The sequence below is a fragment of the Salmo salar genome, chromosome 25 (genome assembly GCF_965601325.2).
Source record: "Salmo salar chromosome 25, fSalSal1, whole genome shotgun sequence".
NCBI classification, from domain to species: domain Eukaryota; kingdom Metazoa; phylum Chordata; class Actinopteri; order Salmoniformes; family Salmonidae; genus Salmo; species Salmo salar.
The window spans coordinates 4,783,058-4,799,625 of record NC_138315.1 but is presented as its reverse complement, the minus strand read 5'-3'; the positions used below and the strand labels follow the sequence as shown (position 1 = coordinate 4,799,625).

General features: G+C 50.0%; 2 non-coding genes and 2 pseudogenes across 2 annotated transcripts; all 4 read left to right on the top strand.

Moving 5' to 3' along the window:
* The first annotated feature begins 5,194 nt into the window (after positions 1-5,194).
* On the top strand, positions 5,195-5,369 carry LOC123730693 (uncharacterized; annotated as a pseudogene).
* A 724-nt stretch (positions 5,370-6,093) lies between these two features.
* On the top strand, positions 6,094-6,210 carry LOC123730644 (U5 spliceosomal RNA). The gene has a single exon (XR_006762079.1). It is a non-coding gene; the product is annotated as a U5 spliceosomal RNA (small nuclear RNA).
* Positions 6,211-14,840: 8,630 nt separating this feature from the next.
* Positions 14,841-15,008, top strand: LOC145864155 (uncharacterized; annotated as a pseudogene).
* Positions 15,009-15,440: 432 nt separating this feature from the next.
* LOC145864166 (U5 spliceosomal RNA) lies at positions 15,441-15,557 on the top strand. The gene has a single exon (XR_014382748.1). It is a non-coding gene; the product is annotated as a U5 spliceosomal RNA (small nuclear RNA).
* The last annotated feature ends 1,011 nt before the right edge of the window (positions 15,558-16,568 follow it).

The following is a 16,568-nucleotide window of genomic DNA, read 5'->3' as shown; positions in this document are numbered from 1 at the left end:
AAAGCCGAAGGCTGGTGGGCGGTAAGTTTTGTTTGGAAACTTTTCCAACAAATTCTTTTGAGCGCGCCATTGTCGAGGAGGAGATGGCGCGCAATCCAGCCAGCAGGTCAGTCCCAGGGATGGGACTGGCAAATACGATTCGGTTTGCGTGGAGGAATAAGGAGCAGGAGCCAGCCGGGAGAGAAACCTTCGGAAGGACTGTACTGATGGGAGCATTGAAGCTGGCCGTGAAAGACGTTTTCTGCCTCCAGGGGAACCCGATGGAGGGAGCTTTTGACGTGACCTTCTACACTGAGCTAAGACACGACGAGGTTTTGAAAAAAGTGAAAGAGTTGGGAGGAGATCATCCGATGTGCCATTACGAAGTATCAAGCCTGGCAAGGAACAACTTCAGGGTGGTGACTGTTAACCTCTACAACCCGCATGTCAAGGACGAAGAGGTGAGGGCCTTTCTGGGGAGATATATGGACAGTGTATCCTCAGCAAGGCTCTTCAGGGACTCCCTGGGCTTCTGGAATGGGAGGAGAGGATTCCAGGCCTTGCTCAGGGAGGACCCTAAGGGTTTGGGAGGCTACCTCCATCCCCCTGCAATGTTCTCCCTGGGGGCTGACAGGGGGACGTTATTTTATGCCCGTCAGCCTCCATTCTGCAGGCGTTGTATGGCCTACGGTCATACCGTGGCCTCGTGCAGCACTAGGAAGTGCAGATTCTGCGGATCAGCTGAGCATGAGGCCAAGGACTGTGACGAGCCTAAGGCTTGCCACGGGTGTGGCTCGTCGGCACACCTGTGGCGGGATTGCCCGGCTCGTCATAGGTCATACGCGTCTGCAGCTGGAGGGAGAGCAGGGGATGGGGGTAGAGAGGACAAGGACGACGGAGCGGGCCAGGATGGAGAGACAGCACGGGAGGAGAAGGTGGCCCCTAGAGAAGAGGGGCAAAGGAGCGAGAAGGCCGGAGCAGATGGGGAGGAGGGTCACAAAGAGGAAGTAGGCCAGAGAGTGGAGAGGCAGGAGACGAAGACAACGGTGAGAGAGGAGGTGGAGAAGGACACGGAGACAGGCCCAGAGGGGGATTTGGAGGGGGGGTGGAGGGAAGGAGTGGGGAGACAGTGATATGTCAAGTGCCCTGGTGGAGGAGATGAGGGGCATGGTGGAGAAGCTGGGGGGGAGGGGGGGCGATGTCTCCCCTTTGCCACCCACACCGAAGAAGAAAGGGAAGAGGCGTGCCATGGAAGACAAGAAGGAGAGCACTGGGGGGGGGGAAGGGGAGGCCAAGAGAGCAATGGGAAAAAAAGGAGGGAAGGAGGGGGAAACCTCAGCTTCCTCATTGGATTTCACTGTCACTGGACCGCTGGGGGAACTGGATCTCCCGGGAGGGGCTCAGGAGCTGCGGACTGGGGTGCTGTGGTCCCTTTTTGGTGATGAAGGGTCCCCTTTTTTCTGCCCAGCCAGCGGGTAGGCAGGGGAAATGGAGGATTTGGGTGGCCAACACCATTCCTGCATCCTGGATTGGGGAGATGGAGGAAGACGGGGGGGCGTCAGGAAAGGAGAGGACGTCCCCGCTGGATGAGATGGAGCAGGGGAGCATCGGGTGAGCCTCCTTTTTATTTTTGTGTGTTTTGGGGGTGAGGGTTTCTTTGTTTTATTTATAAATAAATCTTTCTGTTACTTTTCTTAGTTTAAATGTAAGGGGATTAAGGGATTTTGTTAAGAGGAGGGCGGTTTTTAGTTATTTAGAGGGTGTGGGGTTTGATTTCTGTTTTTTACAGGAGGTTCACCTGAGGGATGGAGGGGATGTAAATAGATTTAGGAGGGAGTGGGATAAGGGAGATTCGTATTGGGGTATAGGAGGGGTGCACTCAACAGGGGTAGGAATTTTGTGTGGGAATAGGGAAATTAAAATTGAGAGCACTTTTGTCATAATGCAGGGGAGGGTTTTAGGGATAGATGTAACATTTAGGGAGGGTAGATATAGGTTAATTGGGGTGTACGGGCCACAGGTGGCGGCAGACAGGAGGGAGATGGTGGACTGTCTGGCGCCCCTGTGTGTCACAAATAGGCACTTGGTGATAGGAGGGGATTTCAACATAGATTTAGGGTTAGTGGATGATAGTAGTGCAGGCGCCATCACCGGGCTAATGGCTTGCCATGGTCTGGTTGATGGAGGCCTGCACTCTACTCCGACAATGGCTGGTCCCACATGGCGCAACTCCCGGGGGGTTGCGCGGAGGCTCGACTATATTTTTCTATCTAGGTCTTTGGGTCAGTTGTCTGGGCGGCTGCTGCCTGTGTTCTTCTCAGATCACGACGGGGTGCTCCTGCAGGTGGGGTCGCCAGTCTGCCTCTTCGGTAGGGGGTACTGGAAGTTAGATCGGGATGTGCTGGAGGAGCAAGCTTTCGTCGACGCCTTTTTTGGTTTCTTTCGGGGGCTTGAAGGCCTCCGGTCCATGTGCGAGGGGGTGTTAGAGTGGTGGGATTTAGTTAAGGTAAGGATTAAGGCCTTTATAATAGGATATTGCAAGAGGGAAAAAAGGGAGGAAAGGAGGGAGGTGGATCGTATCCAAAGGTTGATTGAACTTGAGTATGAGGCAGGCAACCTCGGTGGGTCGATTGACTGGGAGAGATCCACAGCCCTGAAGGCGCAGCTCAGGGAGCTGCAGGAGCGGAAGGCTCGAGCTTTCCTGGAGCGTGCGCATAATGGCTTTTTAGAACACAATGAGACTTGTTCCGCTATGTTCTTTAAGTCAGTTAGGGGCAGACAGAGTAGGAAGGTAATGCATGGGGTTAGGGAAGAAAATGGCAGTATAGTAAGAAAGCCGGAGGAGATGGTCAGGGTGACAACTGATCATTTCCGAGGTTTATTTAAGGAGAGGGTAATAGATGTAGAGCAGGGAAATGTGTTTTTAGAACACCTGTCCCGGCGATTGCCGGAGGACATTAGAGATGTGATGGAGGCTCAGATCTCCCTCGAAGAGGTTGAGAGCGCTCTCAGGAGGATGGGAAAAGGGAAGGTGCCTGGGATGGATGGGCTGCCGTCCGAGTTTTACCTCAAGTTTTGGGGTATACTTGGACCAGTGGTCCTCGAAGTCTTGAAGGCCATCCTTGAGACGGGGGTCCCGGGGGGATCAATGGCTGTTGGTGTGCTGTCACTTCTTTACAAGAAGGGGGAAGTAACAGACCTTAGCAACTGGCGGCCGTTGACCATGCTGTGCGTAGACTATAAGTTGTTAGCAAAGGTCTTAGCGGACCGGTTGCGCACTGCCCTTCCCTACGTCGTCCATGAGGATCAGACGTGCGGGGTAGAGGGCCGCTCTATTAGGTGGAACCTACAGTTGATCAGGGACTCCATCGCTTGGGTAGAAGACAGAGGGCTGCCTTTAATGGTAGCAGCGCTGGATCAGGCGAAAGCCTTTGATCGCGTGAATAGATCCTTTCTATTCAGGGTGTTAGGTAGATTAGGATTTGGGGAGAAGTTTATAGGGTGGATCCGTACATTATATGTCGGAGCGGGGTGCCTGGTTAGCGTAAATAGTCACTTAGGTGACGTTTTTGACCTCTCGTCTGTGGTCAGGCAGGGATGCCCGCTCTCGGCTCTCCTCTTCGTTCTGTACATGGAGCCTCTGGGGGCTGTCATTAGGGCAGACACAGGGGTGGAGGGCTTGCTTATACCTGGAAGTGGCGGTCACCGTGTCAAGTTGACGCAGTACGCCGACGACACATCCTTGCTGCTTTGCAAAGACTCGTGCCTGACAAGGTCCCTTGCCATCATTGGGGACTTCACCAGAGCGTCCGGGGCGGTTGTTAACCATGCGAAGTCTTCCGTTAAGTTTTTCGGAAGATGGAGTGGTAGGACAGATGTGCCCGGAGGGTTGTCTCTCTGTAACGGGGCCCTGAGGATTCTCGGGGTCCATTTTGAGACCTCCGGCTCAGCGACGCTGAACTGGAACATGCGTATCGCAGTGGTACAGAGGAAGCTAGCGATGTGGAAGGCTAGGTCTTTGTCCTTTTTGGGCAAGGTCCTGGTTCTCAAGGTGGATGTATTGCCATCTCTATTGTACTTGGCGTACATCTACCCATTGCCGGCTTGTCTGAGGAGGCCTCTAGTGAGGCTGGTGTTTCAGTTCATGTGGGGTGGCAGTTACGAGTGGGTCGCCAGGGCACGCATGATCTGTCCCATCGGGGAGGGAGGTAGGGGGGTACCACATCTCCCCCTCAAGCTGGACGCAATTTTTGTTTCTTTTCTGTTGACGGAGCTTGCTCAGCCAGTACTACACCCGTCCGGTTACCTCCTGCGAGTGTTCTTCTCGTATCAGGCGAGAAGCGTAATGGTGTGGTCTAACACGGGTCCTCGGGCGGAACAGCTGCCGTGGCACTTTGGCCATGCGGCCAAGTGGTTGCGTGCACACCCCGAGGTTGAAGTCGCCCGAGTAGGTTTAGATCACTGGCACCTGTACGAGGAGGTCAGACGGGCAGTAAGTCCGGCACCTGTGGTGGGCATCCCGGCGGTGGTCTTGGAAGGAGTCCAGGCGTGGGGTCTAGACAACAGGCTCAAGGACCTGAATTGGTTGAGCCTCCACAAGTGTTTGCCGGTGCGCTCCACCATGTACCGGCATGGCTTGGCGCGATCCCCCACCTGCCCAAGACCTTCTTGTGGCAGGGAGGAGACTGTGCGCCATGTCTTTTGGGACTGTGCCATTGCCGGAGTAGTATGGGCGAAGGCACGGGTGTTGTTAGGAAGGGTTAGAGGGGATTTTGTACCGACTTGGGCTAGGTTAGAGAGAGGTGTAGGGAGAGCGAGGGGGACGGATAGGGATAGGTTTCTGCTCTGGCTTCTCATGAGCCTCTTTAAGCGGGGGCTGTGGGAAGCCAGGCAGAACATGGTCACGACAGGGAGAGATTGGGGGGTGGAAGGAATAGTGAGGAGGGTGGAAGGAGATTTGAGAGGGAGGATGAAGAGGGAGGAGACGAAGTGGGGGCAGCACGCTGCCCGGGAGAGATGGAAGGGGGGATTAGGGCTGGGGATATTTTAGATTAGGGACGGGGAGATAGGGAAGGTTAGTGTGTAGGATGACGGGGAGGGACGATGCTCCCCTGAGTTTTTGTTTTGGATTACATTATAATTTAAAAATGCCAGTACGATTTGAATTTGAATGAATGTATGATTTTGTAAGAATGAATGGCATTGAATGTAATAAATTATTTTTTCTAAAAAAAATATCTGTTCTTATCAGTTTAATATCTGATACGTCCCCCATCGGGGGACTACATATTAAATGGATTTTTCGAACAGGGAGTCGGAAATGGGGCTTGCTCCGTCCGCTCCACGCATCGACCCGGTATTGCAGTACCTCCTGGAATGGTGCAACACTTTTCTCCCATTGTCAAGGAAAAAGAAATACACCAAGCTATGTAAAACAGCTAGCAGAAGAAGAGAAGGAATGAAAAAAGAAGAATCATCCAAACTGAAACAAGTGCGAAGCCCCCTTCATGGGGGTCCCCCGTTTTCCCGCCATTTTACTTAAAAAAAAAAAAACCATTGGCCAGGATTGTGTGTGTGTGTGTGTGTTTTTGAGCCCCCCCCAAAAATACAATCACTTCACCAGGATTGTGTGTGTGTGTGTGTGTGTGTGTGTGTGTGTGTGTGTGTGTTTTGAGCCCCCCCAAAAAATACAATCACTTCACCAGGATTGTGTGTGTGTGTGTGTGTGTGTGTGTGTGTGTTTTTGAGCCCCCCCAAAAAATACAATCACTTTACCAGGATTGTGTGTGTGTGTGTGTGTGTGTGTGTGTGTGTGTTTTTGAGCCCCCCCAAAAATACAATCACTTCACCAGGATTGTGTGTGTGTGTGTGTGTGTGTGTGTGTTTTTGAGCCCCCCCAAAAAATACAATCACTTCACCAGGATTGTGTGTGTGTGTGTTTTTGAGCCCCCCCCAAAAAAATACAATCACTTCACCAGGATTGTCTGTCTGTCTGTCTGTGACTTTTTACCCACAGCCCTCGAAAACTTGGAAGAGTGGGTTCGGGGACCACCCGCGGGGACCCGGCCTAGAGTGCACCGTGTGTGTCTCGGGCCCCGACCTCTGACTTCCATACGACTCTGGTTTCTCTTCATTACGCACAAGCCTTTCGCCTTTTACTAAAGACTTCCGTGGAGAGGAACACTTACGAGTTCAACGTATTTTTGGAAGGGCTTTGCTTCTGGCAGAGCCCGGTATCTTGTTTCAAGAGAAATTGACAGAGATGACGCCGAGACTTTTTGCTCAGGCGTTTGACTTGAAGCCGGCTGACCGACCGGCGTATTTTTTCCACTCAAAGTAGTCGCTCGGGCAATTGAGTTCAAGCCCGACGATGACTGGTGTATTTGCCGGGCATTGAACAAATAGTCGCACTAGGATTAAATAGCTAGTGACCTAACGACGCATTAGCGACTTTAAAAAAAAACACAACCGCCTGTCACCAGGGAAGCGTTGGGTGAGGAGGAGCCAACTTTTGCCAAACCGATGAGGTCTGCCGAGGCCCCCGGGGGCCCGGCGGGTGCAGGGGTCAATTTGTGGGTTATCGCTTCTCGGCCTTTTGGCTCAGATCAAGCTTGGTACCGAGGTGCCCCAAAGCCCGCTGAGTCAGAAGGTCGAAGGCCGGAGGGAGTAAGAAGGAAAGCCAGTTATTTTTTTTTCAACTTGGTTTTCGTTTTTTTCCGTGAGGAGATGGCGAACAACAGCAGCGCAGGGTCGGTCCCCAGGACTGGACTTAAGAACACAATCCGTTTCGCTTGGAAGAAGGAAGAAGATACACGCTTGCCCAGAGATTCCATTGGAAGAACCGTTTTGATGGGGGCCCTGAAAGTCAAAGTCCCAGAGGTTATGTGTCTGCAGGGAAATGCTATGGAGGAAGCATATGACGTGACCTTTCATACAGAAGGTATGTGCGACATTATAATGGACAGAGCCAAAGCGGCTGCTGGAGAGAAGCCATTGTCCTTTTTCAATGTAACATGTCTGTCTAAGACCAATTTCAGAACTATTAACCTGTTAGGGCTAGGGGGCAGTATTGACACGGCTGGATAAAAAAACATACCCGATTTAATCTGGTTACCACTCCTACCCAGTAACTAGAATATGCATATACTTATTACATATGGATAGAAAACACCCTAAATTTTCCAAAAATGTTTGAATGGTGTCTGAGTATAACAGAACTCATTTGGCAGGCAAAACCCTGAGACATTTTCTGACAGGAAGTGGATACCTGATGTGTTGTATTACCTTTAAACCTATCCCATTGAAAAACACAGGGGCTGAGGAATATTTTGGCACTTCCTATTGCTTCCACTAGATGTCACCAGCCTTTACAAAGTGTTTTGAGTCTTCTGGAGGGAGATCTGACCGAACAAGAGCCATGGAACGATGATGGCCCATTAGACTCCTGGCGCGCGAGTTCATGTTGGGTACCCTCGTTCCAATACGTTATAAAAGAGTATGCATTCGTCCACCTTGAATATTATTCATGTTCTGGTTAAAAAAGGCCCTAATGATTTATGCTATACAACGTTTGACATGTTTGAACGAACGTAAATATATTTTTTCCCCTCGTTCATGACGAGAAGTCCGGCTGGCTTAGATCATGTGCTAACAAGACGGAGATTTTTGGACATAAATGATGAGCTTTTTTGAACAAAACTACATTCGTTATGGACCTGTGATACCTGGAAGTGACATCTGATGAAGAGAATCAAAGGTAATGGATTATTTACATAGTATTTTCGATTTTAGATCTCCCCAACATGACGTCTAGTCTGTATCGCAACGCGTATTTTTCTGGGCGCAGTGCTCAGATTATTGCAAAGTGTGATTTCCCAGTAAGGTTATTTTTAAATCTGGCAAGTTGATTGCGTTCAAGAGATGTAAATCTATAATTCTTTAAATGACAATATAATATTTTACCAATGTTTTCTAATTTTAATTATTTAATTTGTGACGCTGACTTGACTGCCGGTTATTGGAGGGAAACGATTTCCTCAACATCAATGCCATAGTAAAACGCTGTTTTTGGATATAAATATGAACTTGATAGAACTAAAAATGCATGCATTGTCTAACATAATGTCCTAGGAGTGTCATCTGATGGAGATTGTAAAAGGTTAGTGCATCATTTTAGCTGGTTTTATGGTTTTGGTGACCCTGTCTTTGAATTGACAAAACATTACACACAACTCTTGTAAATGTACTGTCCTAACATACTCTAAATTTATGCTTTCGCCGTAAAACCTTTTTGAAATCGTAAAACGTGGTTAGATTAAGGAGATGTTTATCTTTCAAAGGGTGTAAAATAGTTGTATGTTTGAAAAATTTGAATTTTGACATTTATTTGGATTCAAATTTGCCGCTCTTGAAATGCACCTGCTGTTGATGGAGTGCACCACGGGTGGCACGCTAGCGTCCCACCTAGCCCATAGAGGTTAATGTACATATGTACAATCCTCATGTAACGGATATCGCCATAGGGGCATTTCTGGGCCGTTTTTGTGACGTCACGTCAGGGGCAAGATATGTGAAGGACTCTTTGGGATTCTGGAATGGCCGCCGTCAGTTCCAGGTGCTCCTTAGGCCGGATAAGGAAGGGTTTGATGGCTTCCTACATCCCCCGGCGGTCTTTTCTCTGCTTTCGGACAGGGGGATGCTCTTTTACACCCGTCAACCCCCTTTCTGTAAGAAATGTAGGGAGTATGGGCACGTTACAGCTGCCTGCAGTACAGGTAGATGCAGGTTTTGCAAATCGGGGGAGCATGAGGCAAAGGACTGTAGGGAGCCAAAGGAGTGCCACGGGTGTGGTAGTAGGCTGCACCTGTTCCGGGACTGTCCGTCCCGTCGGCAGTCATATGCCGAGGCGACGGCAGGCAGAAAGGAAGGAGGAGACTCTGTGGGGGAACATCTGCAAAGAAGGGACCCTGGGTCTAGCAAGAAAGACCCAGAGAAGAAGGTGCAGGAGAGACCATCCTCACCAACGCCCACTCCACGTGCAAGGGCCGGGAATAAGGTGGCATCAGGGCCGTCAGTGAAAGGAGGTGAGGGGTCCGCTATCCAGAAGCCGGAGGTGGAGGAGGCGGGTGGAGGAATGGAGAGCATGGGATCATTACTTGATGGGGTGGAGGGGCTTGGGGCCCTGGTAGAAATGGTGGAAAATCTTCCGGTGTTGGGGTCAAGGGCAGGGGAGTGGGCCTCAGACTCTGGTGTGCCGCTCGAACTCGGGCAGGATGGGAAGGAATCGTCAGTAGGGAGGGTGATCCCGGAACTGGAGCAGGAACCCTACGTCGGCAAGAAGAAGAGGACGAAGCGGAAGGGTGATGTGCAGAAAGAGGTGGGAGACATAGGGGAAGGGGCAGGCAAGCGTGCGATGGGGGTTAAAGACAGTGCCGCTGAAGTGGCCCCCCTGTCCTCACAGGACTCATCCCTCCCTTTACCCCTAGAGGAAATGGACATGACGACCTCTACTCTATCTCTGCATCCTGGGGATGGAGGGTCGCAAGGCTGTTCAGAGATGCCAGAAACCTCCATCCCCAACCCTTTCCCGGCTTCATGGGCAGATGACTTGGGGGTCTTAGAGGAAGGGGGAGACAGAGTGTCCCAAGTTGTGTGCGAGCAGGTGGGCTCATCTGAGGAGGATCTGTATCCTTCGGACGAGGGGAGCATTTTTGCTTCCCTGTCGGAGGAGATGGAGCGGGGGAGCATCGGGTGAGCCTCTTGTTTTGTTTTTTGTTATTAGTAGGTTGTTGTTAATGTTTTCATTATGGATAAAATTACTTTTGTTAGTTTAAATGTAAGGGGTTTGAGGGATAGGATAAAAAGAAGGGCGGTGTTTAGTTATTTAGAGGGTGTGGGGTTTGATTTTTGTTTTTTACAGGAGGTTCACCTAAGGGATGGGGGGGATGTTGTGAGGTTTAAGAGGGAGTGGGATAAAGGGGAATCAGTTTGGGGTATAGGGGGGGTTCACTCTTCGGGGGTAGGGATCTTGTTTGGGAATAGGGAGGTAAAGGTTGAAGATACTTTTGTTGTTATGCAGAGGAGGGTTTTGGGGGTGGATGTCACATTAAGAGATTGTAGGTATAGATTAGTTGGGGTGTACGGACCACAGGTGGCGGCAGACAGGAGGGAGATGGTGGACTGTCTGACACCCCTGTGTGTCACAAATAGGCAGTTGGTGATAGGGGGGGACTTTAATATAGATTTAGGGGTAGGGGGGGACAGCAGTGCAGGCGCCATCACCGGGCTAATGGCTTGCCATGGTCTGGTTGATGGTGGCCTGCACACTGCTCCGAAAATGGCCGGTCCCACTTGGCGCAACTCCAGGGGGGTTGCGCGGAGGCTTGACTATATTTTTCTATCCAGGTACTTGGGTCAGTTGTCTGGTCGGCTGTTGCCTGTGTTCTTTTCAGATCACGACGGGGTGCTCCTGCAGGTGAGTTCTCCAGTCTGCCTCTTCGGTAGGGGGTATTGGAAGTTAGATCGGGAGGTGCTGGATGAGCAAGCCTTTGTTAATGCCTTTATTGGTGTGTTTCGGGGGCTTGAGGGCCTCCGGTCCATGTGCAAGGGGGTGTTGGAGTGGTGGGACTTAGTCAAGGTAAGGATTAGGATCTTTATTATAGGATATTGTAAGAGGAGAAAAAGGGAGGAAAGGAGGGAGGTGGATCATATCCATAGGTTGCTCGAACTCGAGTACGAGGCAGGCAACCTCGGCGGGTCGGTCGACTGGGAGAGATCCACTGCCCTGAAGGCGCAACTCAGGGAGCTGCAGGAGCGGAAGGCTCGAGCTTTCCTGGAGCGTGCGCATAGCGGCTTTTTAGAACATAACGAGACTTGTTCCACAATGTTCTTTAACCTGTTAGGGCTAGGGGGCAGCATTGACACGGCTGGATAAAAAACATACCCGATTTAATCTGGTTACCACTCCTACTCAGTAACTAGAATATGCATATACTTATTACATATGGATAGAAAACACCCTAAATTTTCTAAAACTGTTTGAATGGTGTCTGTGAGTATAACAGAACTCAAATGGCAGGTCAAAACCTGAGAGATTCCTTTACAGGAAGTGGCCTGTCTGACCATTTGTTGAACTTCTTTTCCATCTCTATCATTTACTAAGGATCTCTGCTCTAACGTGACACTTCCCACGTCGTCCATAGGCGCTCAGAGCCCGGGAAAAAACAGAATGTCGTCATTCCAGCCCCAGGCTGAAACACATTATCGCCTTTCTCAAGTGGCCCATCAAGAGACACTAGCTTATGCGCGTGACCCCGACCGCCCCCGCCTTTGGGATTTTTTCCTCTGTTTGCCGAAAAGGAGATTCCCTGTCGGAATATTATCGCTTTTCTACGAGAAAAATGTCGTAAAAATTGATTTTAAACAGCGGTTGACATGCTTCGAAGTACGGTAATGGAATACTTAGAATTTTACTGTCACGAATTGCGCCAAGCGCGTGACACTTCTTTATTTCGGATAGTGTCTGGAACGCACGAACAAAACGCCGCTATTCGGATATAACGATGGATTATTTTGGACCAAACCAACATTTGTTATTGAAGTAGCTGTCCTGGGTGTGTATTCTGACGAAGACAACAAAAGGTAATGAAATTTTTATAATAGTAAATATGATTATGGTGAGTGCTAAACTTGCCGGGTGTCTAAATAGCGAGCCCGTGATGCCTGGGCTATGTACTTAGAATATTGCAAAATGTGCTTTCACCAAAAAGCTATTTTAAAATCGGACATATCGAGTGCATAGAGGAGGTCTGTATCTATAATTCTTAAAATAATTGTTATGCTTTTTGTGAACGTTTATCGTGAGTAATTTAGTAAAATGTTAGCGAATTCCCCGGAAGTTTGCGGGGGGTATGCTAGTTCTGAACGTCACATGCTAATGTAAAAAGCTGGTTTTTGATATAAATATGAACTTGATTGAACAAAACATGCATGTATTGTATAACATAATGTCCTAGGGTTGTCATCTGATGAAGATCATCAAAGGTGAGTGCTGCATTTAGCTGTCTTCTGGGTTTTGGTGACATTATATGCTGGCTTGAAAAATGGGTGTCTGATTATTTCTGGCTTGGTACTCTGCTGACATAATCTAATGTTTTGCTTTCGTTGTAAAGCCTTTTTGAAATCGGACAGTGTGGTTAGATTAACGAGAGTCTTATCTTTAAATGGCTGTAAAATAGTCATATGTTTGAGAAATTGAAGTAATAGGATTTTTAAGGTTTTGAAAATCGCGCCACAGGATAGCCGTGGCTGTTACGTAGGTGGGACGAATTCGTCCCGCCTAGCCTAGAGAGGTTAAGTCGGTTAGGGATAGACAGAGTAGAAAGGTAATGTACGGGGTTAGGAAAGAAAATGGTAGTGTAGCTAGAGAGCCGGAGGAGATGGTCAGAGTAACAACTGATCATTTCCGAAGTTTCTTTAAGGAGAGGGAAGTAGATGTAGAGCAGGGAAATGTGTTTTTAGAACACTTGTCCCGGCGATTGCCGGAGGACATTAGAGAAGCGATGGAGGCTCAGATCTCCCTAGAAGAGGTTGAGAGCGCCCTTAGGAGGATGGGAAAAGGGAAGGTACCTGGGATGGATGGGCTGCCGGCCGAGTTTTACCTCAAGTTTTGGGGTATACTTGGACCGGTGGTCCTCGAAGTCTTGAAGGCCATTCTCGAGACGGGGTTCCCGGGGGGATCGATGACCGTCGGTGTGCTGTCACTTCTTTACAAGAAGGGGGACGCCACAGACCTAGGCAACTGGCGGCCATTGACCATGCTGTGTGTAGACTACAAGCTACTTGCAAAGGTCCTAGCGGATCGGTTGCGCACAGCCCTTCCCTACGTCGTTCATGAGGATCAGACGTGCGGGGTAGAGGGCCGCTCTATTAGGTGGAACCTGCAGTTGATTAGGGACTCCATCGCTTGGGTAGAAGATAGAGGTCTGCCTTTAATGGTAGCAGCGCTTGATCAGGCGAAAGCCTTTGATCGCGTGAATAGATATTTTCTTTTCAGAGTGTTAGGTAGATTAGGAGTTGGGGAAAAGTTCATAGGATGGATCCGTACTTTATATGTCGGAGCGGGGTGCCGGGTTAGCGTAAACGGTCACATGGGTGACGTTTTTGACCTCTCGTCAGGGGTCAGGCAGGGGTGCCCGCTCTCGGCTCTCCTCTTCGTTCTGTACATGGAGCCTCTGGGGGCTGCCATTAGGGCAGTCACAGGGGTGGAAGGCTTGTTAATCCCTGGAAGTGGCGGTCTGCGCGTTAAGGTGACGCAGTACGCCGACGACACTTCCTTGCTGCTTTGCAAGGACTCGTGCTTGACAAGGTCCCTTGCCATTATTGGGGACTTCACCCGAGCGTCGGGAGCGGTTCTTAACCACGCAAAGTCGTCCGTTAAGTTTTTCGGAAGATGGCGTGGTAGGACGGATGTGCCGGGGGGTTCTCTCTGTAACGGGGCCCTGAAGATTCTCGGGGTTCATTTTGAGACCTCCGGCTCAGCGACGCTGAACTGGAACATGGGCATCGCAGTGGTACAGAGGAAGCTAGCGATGTGGAGGGCTAGGTCGTTGTCTTTTGTAGGCAAGGTCCTGGTCCTCAAGGTGGATGTATTGCCGTCTCTTTTATATTTGGCGTACATCTACCCATTGCCGGCTTGTCTGAGGAGGCCTCTAGTGAGGCTAGTGTTTCAGTTCATGTGGGGTGGCAGGTACGAGTGGGTCGCCAGGGCACGCATGCTTTGCCCCATCGGGGAGGGAGGTAGGGGGGTACCACACTTCCCCCTCAAGCTGGACTCAATTTTTGTTTCTTTTTTGTTGACAGAGCTTGCTCATCCGGTAGTACACCCGTCCGGTTACCTCCTGCGGGTGTTCTTCTCATACCAGGCGAGAAGCGTAATGGTGTGGTCTAACACGGGTCCTCGGGCGGAACAGCTGCCGTGGCACTTTGGTCACGCGGCCAAGTGGTTACGTGCGCACCCCGAGGTTGAAGTTGCCCGAGTAGGTTTAGACCACAAGCACCTGTACGAGGAGGTCAGACAGGGAGGGTGTCCGACACCTGTGGTGGGTATCCCGGAAGTGGTCTGGGAGGGAGTGCAGGCGCGGGGTCTGGACAACAGGCTCAAGGACCTGAATTGGTTGAGCCTCCATAAGTGTTTGCCGGTGCGTTCCATTATGTACCGGCATAGCTTGGCGCGATCCCCCACCTGCCCAAGACCATCTTGTGGCGGGGAGGAGACAGTGCGCCATGCCTTTTGGGACTGTGCCTTTGCCGGAGTAGTGTGGGCTAGGGCACGGGTGTTGTTAGGTAAGGTAAGAGGGGATTTTATTTTGTCGTGGGCTCGGGTAGAGAGAGGAGTAGGGAGAGCGAGGGGGACGGAAAGGGACAGATTTCTACTATGGCTTCTCATAAGCCTCTTTAAACGGGGGCTGTGGGAAGCCAGACAGAACATGGTAAAGACAGGGAGAGATTGGGGAGTGGAGGGGATAGTGAGGAGGGTGGAAGAAAATGTGAGGGGGAGGATGAAGAGGGAGGAGAGGAAGTGGGGGCAGCATGCAGCCCGGGAGAGGTGGAAGGGGGGTTTAGGACTGTGGTAAAGGGAATAGGGAAACGGAATAAGATAGGTATGGGGAGATAGGGAAATATAGAGATTTAGGAATCTAGTTTATGTCGGTGTTGAGGGGGAGGGAAGATGCTCCCCTGATTTGTAATTTGGGTTTCATTTGTTTTGAAATTTCAAATGCCTTGTGTTGAGTTTAATGGAAGTGATGATTATGATTGTTGATGGTTTGTTTATTATGCTTATGTTTTTGAACAGTAATAAAATCTTTTAATCATCATCTGTTCTTATCAGTTTAATATCTGATACGTCCCCCATCGGGGGACTACATATTAAATGGATTTTTCGAACAGGGAGTCGGAAATGGGGCTTGCTCCGTCCGCTCCACGCATCGACCCGGTATTGCAGTACCTCCGGGAACGGTGCAACACTTTTCTCCCATTGTCAAGGAAAAAGAAATACACCAAGCTATGTAAAACAGCTAGCAGAAGAAGAGAAGGAATGAAAAAAGAAGAATCATCCAAACTGAAACAAGTGCGAAGCCCCCTTCATGGGGGTCCCCCGTTTTCCCGCCATTTTACTTTAAAAAAAAACATTGGCCAGGATTGTGTGTGTGTGTGTTTTTGAGCCCCCCCCAAAAATACAATCACTTCACCAGGATTGTGTGTGTGTGTGTGTGTGTGTGTGTGTTTTTTTGAGCCCCCCCCAAAAATACAATCACTTCACCAGGATTGTCTGTCTGTCTGTCTGTGACTTTTTACCCACAGCCCTCGAAAACTTGGAAGAGTGGGTTCGGGGACCACCCGCGGGGACCCGGCCTAGAGTGCACCGTGTGTGTCTCGGGCCCCGACCTCTGACTTCCATACGACTCTGGTTTCTCTTCATTACGCACAAGCCTTTCGCCTTTTACTAAAGACTTCCGTGGAGAGGAACACTTACGAGTTCAATGTATTTTTGGAAGGGCTTTGCTTCTGGCAGAGCCCGGTATCTTGTTTCAAGAGAAATTGACAGAGATGACGCCGAGACTTTTTGCTCAGGCGTTTGACTTGAAGCCGGCTGACCGACCGGCGTATTTTTTCCACTCAAAGTAGTCGCTCGGGCAATTGAGTTCAAGCCCGACGATGACTGGTGTATTTGCCGGGCATTGAACAAATAGTCGCACTAGGATTAAAGAGCTAGTGACCTAACGACGCATTAGCGACTTTTAAAAAAAAACACACCCGCCTGTCACCAGGGAAGCGTTGGGTGAGGAGGAGCCAACTTTTGCCAAACCGATGAGGTCTGCCGAGGCCCCCGGGGGCCCGGCGGGTGCAGGGGTCAATTTGTGGGTTATCGCTTCTCGGCCTTTTGGCTCAGATCAAGCTTGGTACCGAGGTGCCCCAAAGCCTGCTGAGTCAAAAGGTCGAAGGTAGGAGGGCGATAGAAAGTATTTTTGAATATTTTTGTAAAAATATCACAATTCTGCCATTTTGTGTTTTTTGTTATAATTTTTTCTTTTTTCTGGAAGACAGCAAGAGAGGAGCGGAGTCGAGAGTGTCATTCTCCTTGCGGAGATGACGCAAAATTCTGCAAATAGGTCGGTCCCAGGGATCGGACTGGCGAATACCATCAGGTTTGCATGGAAAGAGAAGGATGTTGATCCATTTGGAAGGACAATCCTGATGGGAATACTAAAGCTGACGGTACGGGACGTGTTTTGCCTCCAAGGCAACTCGTTGGAAGGAGCTTTTTTCACGGAAAGTAAGCACGATGAGATCCTTAAAAAGGTGAGAGCGGTGGGAGATACGAGGCCGATGTGCCATTATGAGGTGAAGAGTTTGGCAAGAAACAATTTCCGGGTTGTAACTGTCAACATTTATAACCCATACGTGAAGGATGAGGAGGTGAGGGCCTTCTTGGGGCGGTACATGGACAATGTATCGTCGGCAAGGCACCTCAAGGATTCTCTTGGGTTTTGGAACGGGAGGAGAGGTTTTCAGGCCCTCCTCAGGGA